We start from the raw sequence: 21,848 nt of genomic DNA on the forward strand, positions 1-21,848 counted from the left end.
GAGAGAGAGAGAGAGAGAGAGAGAGAGAGAGAGAGAGAGAGAGAGAGAGAGAGAGAGAGAGAGAGAGAGAGAGAGAGAGAGAGAGAGAGAGATGGAGATGGAGAGAGATGGAAAGAGACGGAGATAGAGAGATATGGAGATAGAGAGAGAGACAGAGATAGACAGAGAGAGACGGAGATGGAGAGAGAAGTTACACAGAAGCAGAAGAAAGGGGTGCTTCGCCGTCACGCCGTTCGCAGAGCAATCTGATTATTGAATGGGAGCTGAGCGCCACAACGTTCTCTTTGTGGGGCGAGGATGATTTATGACTGTTAGTCTGGCATCGGGCAGTAATAGCCCTGCGACCATTATGTTTCCATGGCACCTGTTTAAACTGTCTATTCTTATGTGAATGTTTTCTCTTTCTGGAGAGAGGAGAGTTTGCAGCTTGAATATGATCTCTGCCGACGTTAATTGATGCTTGGAAACGCTCAGGACGGTATGGCAGTGATTTAGAAGGAAAAACAAAGAGAGAGAAAGACAATACGTGTAGTCAGAGCCGCACTGGACTCAGCTGATGCGTCCAGATTTTCTTTTAACTACTAGTGTTGTCGCGGGGCGCACGTGTCACAGAGCAGTAAGGCGGTTGTTAGTATCGGTGCATTTCTCTACACTGAGCTGAAATTAAACGATTGCACATAAATTAGGTAAATAAATATTAACAATATTTATGTACAACACATAAATTAACTTATTTACAATTATACATACAGTAGTGACAACACACATATGAACTATTTACAATACAGGGACAGTGTTTCCCACAGGATTTTGTGAGACTGTGGTGGGTGAATCTGGTGCACTTTGAGAGCAAAATAAAGAGGCCAGATCTATGATGAACTTTGTGCTCAAAACAGAGCATACATTTGAGCCATCAAAGAAATGAAGCAAAAGTGAAAAGTGAAATGAAGCAACCTGTGTTGAACTGTTTTCTTTTTTAGAAAATATAAAAATATACTAGATTATTATTACGACTACTACCACTGCCAATACTACGGATACATCCCTATTGGCAATTTATCAGTCTAGGTAATTAATAGGAAACACTGATGGAGGCACATAGATACAACACTCATAACTATGTACAACCAATGTCAGAGCGAGCGCACTCAGTTTCTCAGAGCGGAACAGATTTTCAGAGTGAATTTATTAACTCACCTTAACTAGGGCCCTATCGTCCCGAAATCCCGTTTTCGGATTTCTCTGATTTAATATTTTCTCCTTTGGATTTATTTAACCAAAATAAACAATACAAAATTATGTTTTTAACTAACTTTAATAACAGTACATTTGCAAACAGTGCCAGTGTAGTTCAATGTTCAGTGCCAGTTAGGCCAGTTAGGTCAGAGAGCCGCAACCCCCACTATTATAGGAGGTAAAAACAAATAGAAAAAAAAAAATTTATATATTTATAATTTTTTTTATAAATGGAAATGTATGGTTGAAACATGCAAACGTTCAAACGCACACACACTAATAAGCATTGGAGGCTTTTAACCAGGGCCGGACTGGGGAAATCATTCAGGCCAGGAAATATAGTGCAAAATATAGCCCCAGTCAGGCCACCTTTTAAGCGGGGGGTCTGGGGGTCCCCCACCAGGAATTTTTTTGTTACAAAGACTTCATTTCCAGCATTCTGGTGCAGGAATTTTTTTAATTGTGGCCAGTGCCATAAAATCACCCTTTTGGCAGCTTCATGCTTGGAAAATAAATATGAGGTACTTTAGAACACCATCGAATATATCCAAATTCACACAAAATAATCCTAGTTGCTGGAGGGAATGTGGGGAGAATAATGCGGACCATACACATATATTCTTCACATGTAGAAAAATACAAATCTACTTGTTAGATATTTTACATATAATGGAACAGATGTTCGAGAAAGTGGGGTATCTAGAAAAACAAGATAATACTGGAACACACCCAAAAAACCTACAAACAGAAGAATGTAGCTCAGGACATATATAGTATGGAAAAGGTAACTTACAAAATGAATAAGAATGAAAATATGCTGGAATAAAGATGGGGTTCATTTAAACTATGGAAATGTATTAGACAACAGACAGATCAGGCGTTGAGATGAGGAGTTAAGTAACATGAAACAGTAATAGAAAACTAAAGTAGTAGTAGCAGTTTGATCTACAACCCAATTGTTGGGGAATATTCCATAGGCCTACACCTATAATGAAAATTCAAGTCCTTTTTCCCTGTTTATTTATTTTATTTCTTTTTACTTTTATTTGTATATGTATGTGGGGACAAGTAGGGATGGATATTGGATGTATACTATGGATGGATGGATAGGTTTACCAGTCCAGGATCAGTAACATCTATACTGGTACTCACCTGTTACGAGGTAAGAGATTGGAGTTCCAGTGGTGGTGGCAAATAAGGAGACAGAGAGGTGGTATTGCTCTTCACAAGGTGTTTCTTCTTTAACACTTTGAGCGCCACGCCGGGTTTTCCTTTTTACCCGCTGAATGTCACCATCGGCGCCAATGTTAACGTTAATATCGCCTAATCTATGTTTTAAATTATGGGTCTAATCTGCCCATCGCATTATCAAAGACTATTTTCCAGTCAGTGCTGTCAAGGCAGATTGGTTTTTTATCGCGTCATTTCCGTTTCAGAGCATTTAGAAAAGCCCCCGTTTTGAAATAAAAAACAGCCCATTCTGGGGCATTCTATGAAAATTGTCTTTTACTGGAATATTCCACAACGTTGATATTCGTCAGCCTTTTTATGAATCGTTTTCAAATAAACGCTAGATGATCAATATTATACGTGCACGCAAGCACATTCGGGCCGCGCACGGATAATCGCCGCGTTGATTTCCTCTTGGACTTTTACAGTGAAACCGAAAGAGGACATTTCACAAAACAGCTTATAACTTCATCAAACTTACTCTGATTATCCTAACACTGATAACATAGAGTCCTTACCTGACATCAGATGGTATCCAACTGGTATATTCCAATTCCTGATCACCATTCGAAAATATGTATTCGTGTATAGATCCAACGCGATACAGTAGAACTCCATGATCCGCACGGCTCAGAGGATCCAGAATGAACTCTGATAACCCCGGCTGCATCAGTGGACTGGAAAATGTCGAGTACCGGATTTTTTTCCCCATTCATTTTCATTGAGTCCATTCCAAAATCCCTTATGTCATCTGGGAGACGACAGGGGGCGCTTTTTTCCACAATGATCGCCGGCGCCGCTCGGCTATACTCGGGTAGGCTCGGGTGATGCAATATGATTTCAGATCGCTAAAAAAAAAATTAAAATAAATTCAGAGAAATCTCGTGAGTGGCTTTCAACCACATATTAATAAACCCGAGTATTCTCGTGTGTGGCACGGAAAGTGTTAATAGGAAAACTCCAGAGCAGCAAGGTAAACAGAAAGACGCAGGGCGTCAACTGAGAGAACAGCAAAACAATAGAACCTAAATAATAGAATACAGAGAGAAAGTGACAGATGTCAGAATGGTAGCAGGATTCTCAGGTCTAACAAGGCCAGAGAACCCAGAACGTTACAGTACCTCCCCCCGACGAACGGCACCAGACGTTCACCTAGGGGCCTCGGGATGCAGCCACCGGAAATCATCGATCAGGCTGGGATCTAAGATATCCCTTTGAGGCACCCAGGAACGCTCTTCTACCCCATACCCCTCCCAATCCACCAAGAACTGAAACCCCCTACCCCTCCGAATACAACTCAGGATCCTCCGCACCGTGTAGACAGGCTGACCATCAATAATGCAAAGCGGAGGGACCGCAGGAAGTGGCAGGGACAAGGGCGATTAGAGGAATGGCTTCAACAGGGACACATGAAATGTCGGATGAACCCTCATAGAAGCCGGAAGCCGCAGCCTGTAAGCCACAGGGATCACCCGACGAACCACTTTAAAGGGGCCTATGAAGCGAGGAGCCAGCTTCCTGGATTCCACCCGGAGAGGGAAATCACGGGTGGAAAGCCAAACCCGCTGCCCAGGACGGAAAACCGGAGCCGGACGGCGCTTGCGGTTAGCCTGCCGCTGAGCCTTAACAGAGGCCTTCTGCAGCGCCGCCCACACCCTGTTCCACGTCCTGCGACAGCGAGCCACATGTGCCTGGGCCGATGGCACCTCAGCCTCCTGCTCCTGTTTGGGGAACAGAGGAGGTTGAAAACCATATTGACACTGAAAGGGAGACATACCAGTAGAGGAGGAGAGGAGGGTATTATGCGCATACTCAGCCCAGGCCAACCTCCTACTCCACGTCGCCGGACACCCGGCAACGAAACACCTCAGGACACCCTCCAGATCCTGGTTGACGGGCTCCGTCTGCCCGTTCCACTGCAGATGGAACCCAGACGACAGGCTGACGGAGGCGCCGAGGCCGGAGGCGAACGCCTTCCAGAACCTGGAGGCGAACTGAGGACCCCGGTCGGACACAATATCCACTGGAAGCCCGTGGACCCGAAAGACGTGCTGCACCACCAGGTCAGCCGTCTCTCGGGCCGAGGGAAGCTTGGGAAGGGAAATTAAGTGAGCCGCCTTGGAGAATCGGTCCACTACCACCAAGATGGTAGTGAACCCATCTGACAGGGGAAGGCCAGCAATAAAATCCAGGGACATGTGCGACCAGGGACGTTTAGGAATAGGAAGCGGCCGGAGGAGACCCGCCGGCGCACGGCAAGAGGTCTTACTGCACGCGCACACCGGGCAGGCCGTCACAAAGGAGCATGTATCCCCCTCCTCTGTTGGCCACCAGAACCTCCTACGGATAAACTCCAGGGTTCTGGTGGCCCCAGGGTGGCCAGTGAGAGAGGATGCATGTGCCCACTGCAGCAGGTGCGAGCATGCAGCCTTGGGCACATACATCCGCCCCGGAGCACCCCCACCGGGACCGGGCTCCCGTGTCAGAGCCGATCTTACCACCCTATCTTTCTTTTTTTTCTTTTTTTTTTTATTATTGCAAAACAAAATTATTAAAAGTCAGTACTCAACACACAATGCATAATGAAACTAACAATTAAGGTGGCTAAAATGACATGCAAGTACAGAAACAGAAAACAAAAAAAAGTATATAATAATATTTTACCGTATACAGTGTATATCCAACGAAATTACCAATTATACCAATGTCTTATACAGGATATACCCCTAATACCTATTATCTAAAACCCTACAAAATTATGCTCCAGCTCGAACCCCCCCCTCCCGGACCCCTCCTTGGATAGTACCTCCATTATCCCTCACTCCTAACCAGACACTACCATTATAAGCTAGCTTTTATTCTCTCCACCACTTCTAACCACATTGACATTTTGGATTCGTTGAGACCCAGAATTCTTGCTGTAGATATTTCTTGATAAATCACATCGAGATATGTAAGAAACCAAACCTTCCGGCACATTTTTTCCGGTTGAAACCAGCGTGATGCGATCAGTTTTTTAGCTATTGTGATACCCGATAAAACCAATCTCTTTAGCTGTGGATTTACTGCAAACTCAAAAACATCATTCAATAGTAATACAGAGGGGTGTACTGGTATATTCCAAGATACGAGTTTTGATAATTGATGGGTCACATCTTTCCAGAATGCCTTAACTGGTGGGCAGTCCCAATACATGTGCATAAATGTCCCTTCGTCTCCATTTGTACATTGGGAGCATTTTGAGTCTTGTTTAAGACCCATTCTGTTCAGTCTTATAGGAGTCAAGTATGTCCTGTGAATATAGTTAAGATTGATTTGTTGATGGTCCGGGTTCCTTGATGTAAGACGGACATTTGCCCATGCTCCTTGCCAATCAAAGTCACTTTCCAGGTCTGGTATATCCCTCCTCCAGACAGAGTCTAGTTGGAGGGTTTCATACGAGGACGTTAGTAATTGATAATAAAAACCTGATACAAAACCTCTCGATGTCTCTCTTTCATAGAAGAATTTGTGGTATCTGTGGTGTTCAACTGGTATGTCTAATGGAACACCGTGAGACTTCAAACATAGCTGTAACTGTAAGTAAAAAAGCCATGTGGACTTGGTGAGATTACATTTTGTGCATATCTCTCTATAACTACAAAAACCCTGGTTGTTAAAAACATCCCCTAATGAGTGTATGCCTTGCTCTTCCCATATAGGGAATCTTATAGGACGTTTTTCAATTAAGAGTGCATTGTTATTGAATAAGGGAGTGTGATTGTGCCATTTTTGTGGGTTAGGATATTTTTTTTGTGTTTCACGCCATATCCGGATCGCATGGGTAATTATGGGGCCAAATTTCCGCTCACAGTGCTTGATTGGTAGTTTAGTGTGTGCTATGTCCTTCAGTCTATGTGGTGCTACTATGTTTTCTTCCAATTTTCTCCAGGATACTAATGCTTGGGGATCAAACCATATTGTCAATGGTCTTAATGTGTATGCCTTAAAATATTGGAAAAAATCGGGAACTGCCATGCCACCGTCTGCTTTATTTCTCTGTGCGGTGGATCTTTTTATACGTGGTGGTTTGTTATTCCAAATAAATTTGTATGTGGAGGAGTGTAATCTTTTCCAGTAACCCTCTGGAGGGGGTAATGGTAGCATTGAACTGATGAAGTTGATTCTAGGTAGTACATCCATCTTAACTATTGATACCCTTGCCTGTACTGAGTTTTTAAGTTTTGCCCACCTGTCCAGGTCGTCTTTGATTTTGTTCTGTATTTTTGTGTAATTGTGCTTCACCGTTTGTCTTATGGTGGGGAATATTTCCACACCCAAGCATCTAAAATTTTTACCATAGGTATCTCACTTGGGAGGGTTGTATCTTTTTTTGCATGGGTGTTAAGTGGAAGGAAAGCCGACTTCGGCCAATTTATTTTAAATCCCGATAAATCACCAAAGTTCTCAATCAACTTGAGTAGATGAGGCAATGTGGTGTTGGGGCTTTGCATGAACAATATTACGTTGTCCGCATATAAACTAATTTTATGTTGTGTGCCCTTGATTACGATTGGTTCTATGGATTGGGATTGTCTTATATATTGTGCTAATGGCTCTAATGATAGATCGAATAGTCCGGGACTAAGAGGGCAACCCTGTCTGGCTGAGCGTGATACCGGAAAGATTTTGGAGATGAATGTACCTGTTGTAATCATGGCCGATGGGTCTTTGTATAATACTTTAATCATATCAATGAATCCTTTTCCTAACCCCATCCTTTCTAGTACTGCCCATAGATACGACCATTCCAGCCTGTCAAAGGCTTTCATAGCATCCAGGGACAGCATCGCCTTAGGTATGGTGTCGTCCTTGTCTGCATCTAGTACGTGCAGTATTCGTCTTATGTTATCAGTGATCAGGCGACCTCTTATGAAGCCAGTTTGGTCCGGATGAACTAAAGACGTCATATGCTTTTGTAATCTGATGGCTAATACCTTAGAGTACAGTTTGACATCGGTTCCGAGGAGGCTTAAGGGTCTGTAACTACCGCACTCGTGGGGTCTTTGTCTTTTTTGAGAAGGACTGAAATGAGTGCAATATTGTCGTTTTTATGGAAGCTCCCCTCCTTGACTGAGTATAAGATCATATTTAGTAATAAGGGTCCAATTATGTCCCAACAAGAAAGGTACTTTTTTTTTTTTTTTTTTATTGATCTTTTTCCCCCTCCATTTTCCTCTGATTTTCTCCCATCCCAATGTTAGTCGTATGCGAATTCCCAGTCCCTTCCTGGTCGCTGCGCACTTACCCCCCACAGTCAGATAATCTGGGAGAGTGGAGGCTACCACGTGCTTCCTCCGACACACGTCCAGCCAATCACCGCTTCTTTTCACCTGGCAGCGCGGATTCTCATCGAGAGGGCGTAGCGTGTGGGAGGACCACACTATCCCCCTCAAGTCCTATCCGCGCTTAGCAGGCGCCCCGACCGAACTGTAGGAGTCGCTGTTTACAACGACCCGGACCCACCCCGCCAGCTTCTCCCACCCTCTAATACAGCCAATTGTATTAGTGCAGACGGCCAGCCAAGCTGGTGACAACCCCGGAGCTGTGAGCTGGATTCGAACAGGCGAATCCAGCTCACAGCTCCGGGGTTGGTGACGAACGCAATCTCCGCTCGGCCACCTAACCGCCTTAAGAAAGGTACATTTCTGATGGGATACCGTCTCTTCCAGGAGCTTTACCATTTTGCATTTCGGATATGGCCTTCTTGAGTTCCTCTAGTGTGATCGGTGTTTCTAACTGTTTAGCGTCATCCTCTGAAAGTTTAGGGAGAATAATTTTATTAAGATATGTGTCCATTTAGTTTTGATCGAAGGTCGTTTCTGATTTATATAAGTCGGAGTAGAATTCTTTGAATGTATCGTTTATTATTTTGGGGTCTGTTTCAAGTACTTGTTGTGCTCTAATGGTAGTTATATCTGCAAATTTTGCATTAATTCTTAATCGCATGACTAATAGGTGACTAGGTTTAGAACCTTGGGAGTACTGCTGTTGTCTTGTGCTGCGTATTTGCATTTCCGATTGTTGTCTGTATATGGCATTGATCTCTGTTTTTAGTACGTTAACTTGATTTTCTAGTCTAGTTGAGTTGTTGTATTTTAAAGAATTAAATAACGTTGAGTAAAGCGTTTCCAGTTCAGACAGTTTTGTGCATTGATTCTTGCGCATTATGGAGGAAAATCTATCAGTGAAATCCTTGATCATACCCTTTACCGACATCCATATTATTCTGGGGTCTTGCACCGAGTTTGCATTCTCCCGTAGGAATACAATGAGAGCTTCTTTGAGTTGTGTAATGAATTCCTTGTTATTAAGCAGCATCAAATTAAAACGCCATCTTGGGGCCCGGGAAGATAGTATACCAAATGTTGCTTTTAGGAGTAAATAACAGTGATCTGATAGTGCATTGGGTATCATTTCCACTTCATATTTATCAAATAGTCTCGGGGATGCAAAGACATAATCAATTCTGGATAATGTGTTATGTCTCGCCGATCGACAAGAGTACTTTCGGGTCGTGGGATTAAGTGAACGCCATGAATCATTTACACCTGTAATCTTTGACCAATCCTTTAATGCTTTAGATGAATTTTTTTGTTCGCTGGCAAAGGCGAGGTAAGATTTGTCCATCCTTGGATTCCAAATGGCATTAAAATCCGCACCTATTATAAATGAGTAATCGGGATGGTTTAACATTTCATCGGTTAGTGTAGTGAAGAAACCCTCTTCGTACAAATTTGGGGCATATACCGCTGCCAACGCTATTTTCCTGTTATTGTGTACAATCCTAGCTATAGTTATACGCCCATCCGCATCCGACCATACCCCCTTTAATTCAATATTTAACTTACGTCTGACGACTATGGCTACACCTCGAGTTCTCGTACCAAAAGAAGAGTGACTAATATTATGATATGTGTTATCCGCTAACGTATCTATGTCTTCCTCTAAAATGTGCGTTTCGCTTAGTAGAGCCACGTCCACATGTTCTTTTTTCATCAGTGTGAGCACGCTTTTGCGTTTGTGTTGTTTGTTTATCCCACCAGTGTTCCATATTATTATATTCAAACTAGCCATAATCTATACATGTTTTTGTGTAGTTTTTGGTAATGCTTCTGGAGTGCGAAGCTACAATAGATGAACATCCAATTATTGAGGTCCCGTTGAGAGCCGAGCTTAAAAACATATATATATACAAATAAAAATCCCCTTTTTTCCCCTCACCCAGAGAGTCGTACAGGCCTGTGTTCCAAAAACACATCCTCCGCGTATGACTCCCTCCCTTAGGCCACCGGATTGCCCAAACTGAGCTTTGTAATCCGAATCTTCCTATGCTAACTGCCATAGGATCTAACATTTTCATTCTAATTCAATAGAATGTCGCTTTTGGTCTTGCGCCTTCCCTTACTGTAATGAAATATTATGAAAAATGAAAAAAAAGAATAATACACTTTCATCGATATATTCATTTGAACCTTCTACTAACTTATGTAGGAAACATCAGAAAAAAGGAAAAGATTGTAGAGAAACATTAACACCTTAATATGAAGAACAATGGGAAAGAACAATGTAAGATAAAAGAGAAAAAAAAGGAGTGAGAGATAGAATAAAACTCAACGTGGAGAAGCCACTAGAACAGAATTGAGTAAATAGATAAAAGAGAAGACTTTTAGAGCTACAATGTGCCAATCTCTACATCAGTGGAGTGATTATTTAAATTATTAGAATAACCTTGTTGTGCTCATACGTTTAGGTGTGGTTGATTTTTTTTTAAAGTCTTATTAAGGCCTGATTAAACTTCAGTCAATTGATCATATGCTTATGCTTATACACACCGGATGTTAATGTTAGAGTTGCAGGCCTTCGTTGTAATGGTGCATTATATTCTAGAAGGTTGTAGAATACACTAGTATATACTAACAGACTGCTGTTATGTTCCAGAATGATCTTCCTACCCAGGGTTCATGACTACTAGTATTTTCGGGATATTTCTGAGTGACCCAGAGCAGTCGAGCGATGAGCCCAGAATATTCCAGATTGTTCTTAGTGTCAATGATATATTCTTGTCTCCACGGAGACCAGAGGTCTGAAAATAGAATGCATTACGAATCATATTATACACATTATGCCTTGGTGTAGCCGGCATGCATATCATCTGCTACTTTTGTTGAGCCCGGATAAAGTCATTCTAATACTGATATACACAGAGAAAGAGAGAGATGAGAAGGCTTATCTGTTGATAGACAGTGTTTCGCTCTGCCTTGGGGGTTCTGCTCCATGTAGATTCCAGTATTCCTCAGCTTCTTTAGGCGTGTGTAATCCTAACCTACGGACGTCACTGCCCACGATCGATAATAGCGCCGGGTATACTAGCCTTGGTTTGAGGCCAGACTTGAACAATTTCTGCATCACCTCCTTGTAGGGGAAACGCTGAGCGATGGCCTCTTTGCAAAGATCCTCGTAGATAAAAATATGGGGTTTCACCATGTTTCAGCTTTCCCCTTTGGTTGCGAGCAATTTTGATGATGTCATCTCTTATTGCCGTCTTGCGCAGAGTAACAATGATGACTCTTGGTCCGTTTCTTCTTTGATCCCGAGTACCGATTCTGTAAGCTTGGTCCACTATCGGCTCTGTGTTTAGAAAGTTGTTACCCAAAATCTCTGATAGCACTGTTGGAAACTTGTCGTCTGCACAATTGACTGATTCATCTAGTCCTACAATGCGGATGTTATTTCGCTTGTAGTAGCGTTGGGTTTCGAGTAGCCTCTCCATCGCTTCATCTTTAACTTCTTGTATTTTCCTCCGGCATGCCTCTTCCACCCTTTTTATCTCCTTTGTTACCTCTGTCAAACCAACGTTGATGATGTTCTCGTTCTCTTTGACTGCCTGTGTAATTTCTGTCACCGTATTCTCCACTGTCGTGATTCGCATGGACTGTGCAGCGACCGCTCTCATAACCTCTTCGAGTTTAGCATCGATGTGTTCAAATTTAGTATCGATGTGTGCAACGTGTAATTTGAAAGCGACCATCTGTTCTTTCATCAGGATAGTCAGTGAGTTGAAGTCGGGTGGTGTAATTGCACTGCTTGTGTCAGTTGATGATATGGGTGCAGTGAGGGATCCGATGGATTTGTTTGCTATTATCTTCTCAAAATCACCTGCTTTATCTCTCACGGTACTTTTTCCTGTCGTTCCTGTTATGTTGTCATCTATTGTCTCCCTCTCGGGACCAGTAGTCGTTGGTCCCGGTCTATTCTCCTCTATATTCCCCTCGTCGGGGCTTGTCACCGACGGATCTGCCGCAGCGTCGCCTGTTATTTTTCTTGAACGTGTTTCAATCTGCGCCGTTGGAATTGCTGTTTCTTGTTTCTTTCCACTCTTTTTCTTATCCTTATCCATGTTGTCTTTTGATATAGTTAGTAGAAGGTCTTATCAATACATACGATGTGGTTTAATCTCTTTTGGTATTGTCCAAATAAGGTATTTAAACAAAATTAACGTTAACGGGAGCGGAGCTATAACCAAATGCGTGCGCTACATATTGCAGCTAAACCGGAAGATCTTACCACCCTATCTATGCCCCATGACACGGGTGCCAAAATCAAAGCCTGTGGAATAATAGGGTTGGGCTTCTCCTCGATAAGAGATGGAAAATCGAAATCGAGTGAAGAATAACGCCCACCAGGCCTGGCGAGCGTTAAGGCGTTTAGCCCCTTGGATGTAAGCCAAGTTCTTATGATCAGTCCAAACAATGAAATGATGTGCCGCCCCCTCTAACCAATGTCTCCATTCCTCCAGTGCCAACTTGATCACCAACAACTCCCGCTTATCCACGTCGTAGTTACGCTCGGCCGAAGACAGCCGGTGTGAAATAAAGTGCAAGGACCTTACCGTCCTTTAAACATCTCTGAGAGATCACCCCTCCCACCACGATGTTAGAGGCATCCATTATGAACGGAGTCTCTGCATCGTGGCGGATCAGTACAGGGGCGGAGGTAAATCGACGTTTGAGGTCGCAGAAGGCCGACTCTGCCCATTCAAAGCGAGGGAGAGAGGACTTAGCTGTTAAAGGATTGGCTAAGGCACTAAAATTGCGAATAAAACGCCTGTAAAAATTTGCAAAGCCCAAAAACTGTTGTAACTCCTATGGAGCGACGAAGCCTGTGGCCAATCCAAGACTGCACTCACCTTGGCTGGATCCATGCCAAGATCACCCTTCGTCAACACAAAGCCCAGAAAGGAAACGGTGTCAGTATGAAACACACACTTCTCTGCCTTAACAAATAGCTGATGCTTAAGGAGATGTTGTAGCACCTCACAAACATGCAGTTGGTGTTGCACCATATCGCGATAAAAAATTAGGATGTCATCTAAGTACACAAAAACGGAAACCCCAATTAAATCCTGCAGCACGTCGTTAACCAGGGCTTGGAAGACTGCCGGAGCATTAGCTAAACCAAAAGGCATGACTAAATACTCATAATGCCCATTGGGCGTATTAAATGCAGTCTTCCACTCGTCTCACTCTCTAAGAGGGAGTTCATCCTGACCAAGTTGTATGCATTACGTAAGTCAAGTTTAGAAAATACCTGTGTGTAAGCACTCAAAGGCGGTGTCCATGAGAGGCAGAGGGTAATGGTTCTTAATGGAAACGTTGTTCAATCAATCCCCTATAATCAATGCATGGTCGCTGGGTACCGTCCTTCTTTGCTACAAAAAAGAACCCAGCGCCGGCAGTGGATGTAGACGAATATGCCCAGTGAGTAATGCCTCCTGAATGTAAGTGTTCATGGACACTGTCTCGGGGCAAGAGAGGGAGAACATACGCCCACGGGGTGGAAAGGTACCGGGTAGAAGATTAATGGGGCAGTCGTATGACCTATGAGGAGGTAGTTCTTTAGCACGCGTCTTACTAAAAAGTCCGCCAGGTCCAAATAGATCTCAGGCACGCCTACTAAATCGGGATTCGGAGGTATGACAGAGTCTGCAACGCTCACCACCATCGTGGAGAGAGAAGAGGGAGACAAAAAAGAAGAGGAAGAAGGGGCCGGTAAACTCTCGCCGGAGACCGACTTGACGCCGCTCCCAATTGAGAGTTCACCCAATTAATGTCAGGATTGCGTTCGGCTAACCAGGGGTGACCCAATACAATTACACAGTGAGGAGACATAATGACGTAAAATTTTACCCATTCCCACCCACCACCAGCCACCTGAATGCGCAACTGCGCCGTTCGCTGGGTAATGATCCCATCACCCAGTGGCTGTCCATCCAACGATTGGACCGGAATAGGCACCTTCAATGTCTCCAAGGAAATACCCCACTCCTTTGTCAACCCCGAATGTATTAGATTCCCCGCTGCCCCTGAATCCACCAATGCCATGGTCTTCCTGAAAGATTTCCCACAACCCACAGTGACATCAAAAAACGTGCGTGAATCATGGGTGAAAGGAGAAAAAAGCCCACCTGCTAACGTCCCTCCCGAACCTAGTGAGCTCCCCCATTTCCCGACACAGCCCGACAGCTGCCGAAACGATGACCGGTCCGCCCACACCGGAAGCAGCGATTCTGCTCGATGTACCTCCGTCTCTCGGCGTCGGACAACGACAGCACTCCTAGCTGCATGGGCTCGTCACCCAGTGGTTCACCTGTGTACTGCGGGATGAGATCGACACCGGAAGAAGAAGGGAATCGTACCTGAGACACTGTTCCTCTCTCACGTTCCCTCTCCCGGTGCCGATTGTCCATTCTGATGGCCAGATTAATGATGCCATCCAGCCGCTCCGGCAACACACGAACGGACAGCTAGTCTTTCATTCGAACCGAGAGCCCCTGGACAAACAACACACAACAGGGAATCTCGGGCCAGGCCACCTCCCGGGCCAAAATGCGAAAATCAATTGCGTAATCTGCCACAGTGCGGAGGCCCTGCCGGCAAGCGGTAAGCTGCCCACCAGCTTCGTAAATCAAAATTACTCTGGAAGTGTTGAATATTCTTCTTAACTCCCCGGTAAAGGCATCCGCATTGTGGCAGATTGCCGACTCACTCTCCCATTCTGCCGTAGCCCAGGAGAAGGCCCGGCCGGTGAGGAGGGTAATGACATAGGCCACTCGGGACGTGGCGGTGGGGAAGGAGCGTGGCTGAAGTTGGAACACAAGTGAACACTGGGTGATGAACTCCCGACAGCCCTCCGGGGCTCCTCCGTAGCGTCCAGGCGGCATCAGCCGTGGCTCCCGAACCTCCTCCTGGAACGCGGGATGCGTCCGCCCTCTCTCGCCGCTGGAAGACGAATCCTCCGGCGTGTACTCCGCTGCTGACATCGCCCCGGCAGCCGCCTGGCGAGCGATGTTGGCCATAGCCAATGCTGAATCCGCCATCTCCTGGAAGGTAATGGACATACTGCCCAGGCGACCCAGCTCGGTGCCCACCTCCATCTGGCGCTCGGTCACAACTCTAAGGCTGTCTTAGAGAAACTAAATAATAGAATACAGAACAGGGTACAAGTTACAGCAGCACTTGTCCTGGTACCGTCGCATACTGGTTCTGAGAAGTGTGAAGAGCCGACGAGGAACAGAAGAGAACAGGAGTTATTTAAGGTCTGCATTCCCAACATTCCACACGCACCACAGAGTGACAGCCAATCATAGGTGACAGTCAATAAGGCAATTACAGAGAGAAAGTGACAGATGTCAGAATGGTAGCAGGATTCTCAGGTCTAACAAGGCCAGAGAACCCAGAACGTTACACTCACCCTTTTGTCTGTGTTTTTGTTTTTGTATGGGTGATGGGTAATTATTTTTTTTCAATATTTACAATATACGTATGTACATTTGTGTGTATCTACGTATGTACAGGTATGTATGCATACATGTATGTGTGACTATGTATATGTGTGTGTACTTTAAATGTAGAGTGATTTATTGACACAATAAAGTATAAATTAATAAAATTAAATAATAGTAAATGCCAGTGTTTGTGATGGCATCACAAAGTATTGTTAAAAAACAGGCTAGCATTATGTATGATTAGCAACAACACTGCTTTTGATGGATTTTCAATTTTTTTGTAATGTCAGATTGAAAATAATACAATATTTTTTTTATTATCTTTTGCCTCCTTCTTTTTTCCGTTTTTCTCCCTTCCCAATGTTAGTCGTTATGCCAATTCCCAATCCCCTTCCTGGTCGTTGCGCACTCTACCCCCTACCGTCGGTCCGGGAGGGCGGAAACTATCACATGCTTCCTCCGACACATGTGTACCCAGCCCACCGCTTCTTTTCACCTGGCAGCACGGACTCTCACTGGGAGAGTGTACCGTGTGGAAGGTCACACTACCTCTCTTAGATCCTCTTTTCCTTAGATCTTAGACTCCTGTAGGAGTCACTGTTTACAACGACCAGGACCCACTCTCGCCGGGTTTCCCACCCTCTAACACTGCCAATTTTGTTAGTATGGACGGTCGGCCAACCCGGAAGCACCACAGCTGGATTCGATCCCACTGTCTCTCTGGTGGTAGACAGACGCTTAGTCCGCTGCACTACCCGGCCGCACCCAATAATACAATATTTTATTCAACTTCAGCCCTGATCATAACACCACATATTCATTTTATAATTCTAACCCTTTAAATGCCAATGTGTGTAATGGCATATATTTGCAATATATAAAATGCAAAGTAGATTTTTCTGGGGGAGATTATTACAGGCTAGCATGTGTCAATGATTAGCAACAACACTGATTTTGATGGAGAGAGAGAGAGAGAGAGAGAGAGAGAGAGAGAGAGAGAGAGAGAGAGAGAGAGAGAGAGAGAGAGAGAGAGAGAGAGAGAGAGAGAGAGAGAGAGAGAGAGAGAGAGAGAGATAGTTCTCCAACTTGTGTGAGTTGCAGTGATCTCCTGGTTGTTCCCCACCTAGGTTATCTAACTATTGCGCCGCTGCAAGCCGCTGCAACTAGAAACAATGGCCTGGCCTGCTTCTAAGTTCAGTGGCCTGACTGCAAAAAAATATATATATATCTTTTTCTTTTTTTTTCTTGGAAATCTTTTATTTTATTTTATTTTTTTTAAATCATCTGGCGACCCCCCCTGGCGAACCCACTTTGGGAACCACTGAGTTAGGTTATGAGGTTTCTTTTTTTCAATTCAGTTCAGTTCAATGCAGTTCAACTGCCAGTGCAGTGCAATAACTAAATAATAATTAAATAGTTAAATAATACAAAATAATAATTTGTTTAAAAGAAATCAGAAAAAAACTGTAAGATGTAATTTATTTCAAAGAGATGTCCATTAAAGTTTCATGCTTGTCCCCATATCTGGCTGACATCATTGTGATACATGATGGTTAGGCCTTTGTGTTTTCCTCAGTGAGGGATTGTCTTTTGTCGGTCAGCAGCATTTTGTACTTGCTGAAGCTTCTCTCTGTATAATTATTTTTAAAGTTTAAATATCAACATTATCTGGCCATCCTCAGTAAATACTATCAAACTTTCCAAAGACCAGAGTTGGGACACACACACACACACACACACACACACACACACACACACACACACACACACACACACACACACACACACACACACACACACACACAGACACAGACAGAAATGGATAATGGCTTATATGAACTATATATTTCACTACCCATCTGTAGTGTGGTAGTGAAAGGGTTAACCTTCTGTAGTGTGGTTGTGAAAGGGTTATGGAATTTCTGCTGGAAAGCAAGGCAACATGGAATCTTTGTGGAGCAGATATTACTCGCATCCTGAGCTTATCAAACTATATTTTACAACCACAGACTTGGCTATCAGTGCAGCTGGAACAACGGCAGGGGAGATGATGTCACGTCTGCCGTTCAATCTGCAACACGGCACGGCTCGAGCTCAAAAGCAACTCAACTAGTGTCCATGTCCAGAATGTGTGAGTCTGCAAAGGTAATCGAGTTGAACCGATGACATTTGTTTCGGGAGACGACGATGGTGATTGCTATTCCTGAAAGGTATTTCAGCAGGTTGACTACGCTAATCCAACACACTTACTCTTTTATTTGACGTATGCGCACAAAGCGCTTTCGGGTCTTCGGGTGGAAATGAGTCATTTTACTGTTGGGAATAGTATTACAACAGAGGAGGTTTTACTAGCAGAATAGTAGCAGACGAAGATGATCCAAATATCAGCAAAAGAAGCATCTGCTGTTTCACTCTGTGCAGCGGAAGCAGAGCTGAACGTCACCTGCCTCTGAATGCCTTTAGACATTCCTCAGGCTGCCTTTTGAGCAGGGAGCAGGCGAGTGGAGAGATGGTGTCCCATGATAGCTTTCCCTGCCGGAGAGACAAGACACTGTTTTCATAACCTAGCTGCTCATGGATTACCTTCCAGCATATGACTAATACACATTTATCTCTTCTCTCTCTCTCTCTCTCTCTCTCTCTCTCTCTCTCTCGCTACCTGTCTCTCTATTCCCTCTCTCTCTCTATTCCCTCTCTCTATTCCCTCTCTCTCTCTCTCTCTCTCTCTCTCTCTCTCTCTCTCTCTCTCTCTCTCTCTCTCTCTCTCTCTCTCTCTCTCTCTCTCTCTCTCTCTCTCTCTCTCTCTCTCTCTCTCTCACTCACAGGGGCCTGTCAGTGATGTAAATGACCTGTGAAAAGTTTCACAGTGCGTATCATTAGGCAGCTTTAGGTTTGTTTCAACAGCGCTTTACCTGAGGGCTCCATTCATGAGCCCCCAGGTGTGACGACTGACCCGCATGGGGGGGGGGGGGGGGGGGGGGGGGGGGGGGGGGGGGGGGTGATGGAACGCCCTGATGACCGGGGGGGGGGGGTTACTGAGTATGGATTTCAAGGTGATGTATAGCACTGTAGTATGAAAGGTGTTTAAATAGCACTAGTATGAAAGGTGTTTAAATAGCACTGTAGTATGAACAGTGGCATCGCGTGGCTAAAATAACAGAGTATGCCAAAAGAAATTATAAAAAAAAAATGTATTACACATTTTTATTAATATATATGTATATATATATATATATATATATATATATATATATATATATATATATTTTTTTTTAAGCCAAGCAGCCACCATGTACAGTATGGCTCGGCGGCCAGTCAAACCAAGCAGTCACCAGGTACAGTATGGGTTGGCGGCCAGTCAAACCAAGCAGTCAACATGTACAGTATGGCTCGGCGGCCAGTCAAACCAAGCAGTCACCATGTACAGTATGGCTCGGCGGCCAGTCAAACCAAGCAGTCAACATGTACAGTATGGCTCGGCGGCCAGTCAAACCAAGCAGTCAACATGTACAGTATGGTTCGGCGGCCAGTCAAACCAAGCAGTCACCTAGCCCCTTTTGTGACTGCGATGCACTGTAATCATAACAACTACTACCCTTTTTTTTGTATGTATATTCCTGTAGTTTTGACCTAACCAGATTTATCATGACATGAGCGTTACTACTATGAACAAAACAAAGCCAAGAGAACAGTTTTGACTCTTAAAATAAAGTGACTATATATATTTTTCCAAATAAATATAATTTGAGTCAATCACAAAATTCACAATCATTCAATGTCATTAACAATGTGTTTCCCTGAACAATGAGTGAACTAAAAACCAACAGGTATTGTGCTTTGTCAGCAGATAAAACATTTGACGCTATAGGAGAGGATACTGTTGTGGTCTTGGTCCATGAAACAACTATTACTTGGCATTTATAGGACAGCACGCCTCAAAAAGAATTAAATAAACCAAACAAACATCACAGGTCCATATGTCCGTGGTGAAACTTACGTGCTGTTTTTGTATCACAAACAGTACTGTATTTGCAAATCTGGTATGTCATGAATGTATAGATGTAGCAGTACTGTCTATCTATGTCATGTGTGTCATATATGTTATGATGAATTGAAAATGGGCGACCCTGATGTAAACAAGACGAAAGTCTTTCTCTGGTCTGCATCCCCTTAACAATTGTATGTATTGAGCTGTACTGTACCCATTCTGCAATCTGTTAATAAAGTTTTCAATCAATCAATCAATGCTGTGATTGCTGGCTGCTTTGTCACTATGAATTGAAATTGGGGGACCCTGATGTACTGTAAACAAGACAAACGTCTTTCTCTGGTCTGCATCCCCTTAACAATTGTGTGTATTGAGCCATACTGTATTGTACCCATTCAGCAATCTGTTAAATAAAGTTTTCATTCATTCATTCATTCAAGTGTCTGGTGCGCCCAGCCATCACAGCGCTCCTACTGTAAAATGCGGAAGCAGCCATTTTAGCGAAGGCTAGCTCAGTTTTACTCGTTTATAAAAATGATTTAAAATGTTTATTAGCAACGCCGAGCTTTCAAACCCTGCCGCATGTGTGTGTGAAACCCTAATGGAACGCTGGGTACCTTTGACATTTATATCTGATATATTTTGGACCCACCGCTAGCTTTTAAGCTAGCATTAACCTGACTACTAGGGAGGAATAAGGGACTGGGGCTATGTTAGTTAGCATCCAAGCTAGTCTGATAACGTTAGTTAGAAACCAAGCTAGCCTATGTCAGGCTGCTCAGTGCTTACCTGGCCAATAATGTGGTCCTCCTCCTGGACAGATAGATTTGTTAAATCATAATATCCACAGTGGTGTGCTGTGCTGGCTGCTGATCCTCAGTAAAGGTAGAAAAATAAGTTGCTAATAAAGTGCTATATGCTTCATTGCATATGCCAAAGTGCCGCGAGGCTAACCTCGTTCCCAGCTTCATCTCGTGAGATACCGCGCGGCAAGACGTTTGGTCACGTTTGCTTTTAATATGATTTGATTGGCCACTATGGCCAGACGCGAAATTAGCATATATTCCCCTTACCTAGACCCAACTGGGCCGTGGGCTGTTAGGAGCTAAGTAACCTCGTTCCCAGCTTTATCTCGTGAGAGGAGCTAAGCACAACCCAGCTCGAATCGTATTGGCTAATAATGAGGTAATAGGATGAATAAACCAAAAAAAGAATGGCCTGGCGTCCTAACCTCGACCTCGTTCACAACTTTATCTCGTGAGCCTCCAGGCTGGCAGCTGCCTCAGTCAGTGACAAAGTGTTAGAGAGAGTGGGCGCAGTTTCGCTCGTTCGGTTAATTTCTCCAGGAGGGAGAAAGTTATTATAACACAGAGATGAAAAATAACAATTTTTTTATTATTGTAAACTATAAAAAAAAATATATATATAATTTTTTATTTTTTATTTTTTGTGGAAGCTTGGCTTCCCTTGGCTTCCATGAATATTCGCCACTGAGTATGAAAGGTGTTTAAATAGCACTGTAGTATGAAAGGTGTTTAAATAGCACTGTAGTATGAAAGGTGTTTAAGTATAGCACTAGTATGGAAGGTGTTTAAATAGCACTGTAGTATGAAAGGTGTTTAAGTATAGCACTGTAGTATGAAAGGTGTTTAAATAGCACTGTAGTATGAAAGTTGTTTAAGTATAGCACTGTAGTATGAAAGGTGTTTAAATAGCACTGTAGTATGAAAGGTGTTTAAGTATAGCACTAGTATGGAAGGTGTTTAAATAGCACCCCCCCCCAACCACCTCCAATGTAAATTACCCAGTATGGTTGTCAATATCCCAGTGTACCCAACCCCCCCCACCCAACCTCCTCCAATGTACAGTTTCTACGTCAAATGTATATACTCCCTTTTCTTGACTCCTTCTGTATCACAAACAGTACTGTATTTGCAAATCTGGTATGTCATAAATGTATAGATGTAGCAGTACTGACTATCTGTATGTCATGTATGTCATATATGTCCTGATGAATTGAAAATGGGGGACCCTGGTGGAAACAAGACGAAAGTCTTTCTCTGGTCTGCATCCCCTTAACAATTGTGTGTATTGAGCTGTACTGTATTGTACCCATTCTGCAATCTGTTAATAAAGTTTTCAATCAATCAATTCAATCAAAAGGTGTTTAAGTATAGCACTGTAGTATGAAAGGTGTTTAAATAGCACTGTAGTATGAAAGGTGTTTAAATAGCACTGTAGTATGAAAGGTGTTTAAATAGCACTGTAGTATGAAAGGTGTTTAAATAGCACTGTAGTATGAAAGGTGTTTACGTATAGCACTGTAGTATGAAATGTGTTTAAGTATAGCACTGTAGTATGAAAGGTGTTTAAGTATAGCACTGTAGTATGAAAGATGTTTAAGTATAGCACTGTAGTATGAAAGGTGTTTAAATAGCACTGTAGTATGAAAGGTGTGTAAGTTTAGCACTGTAGTATGAAAGGTGTTTAAATAGCACTGTAGTATGAAAGGTGTGTAAGTATAGCACTGTAGTATGAAAGGTGTTTAGAATAGGGTAGAAAAATACA

Source organism: Notolepis coatsorum (genome assembly GCF_963971535.1).
Source record: "Notolepis coatsorum genome assembly, chromosome: 9".
NCBI classification, from domain to species: Eukaryota; Metazoa; Chordata; class Actinopteri; order Aulopiformes; family Paralepididae; genus Notolepis; species Notolepis coatsorum.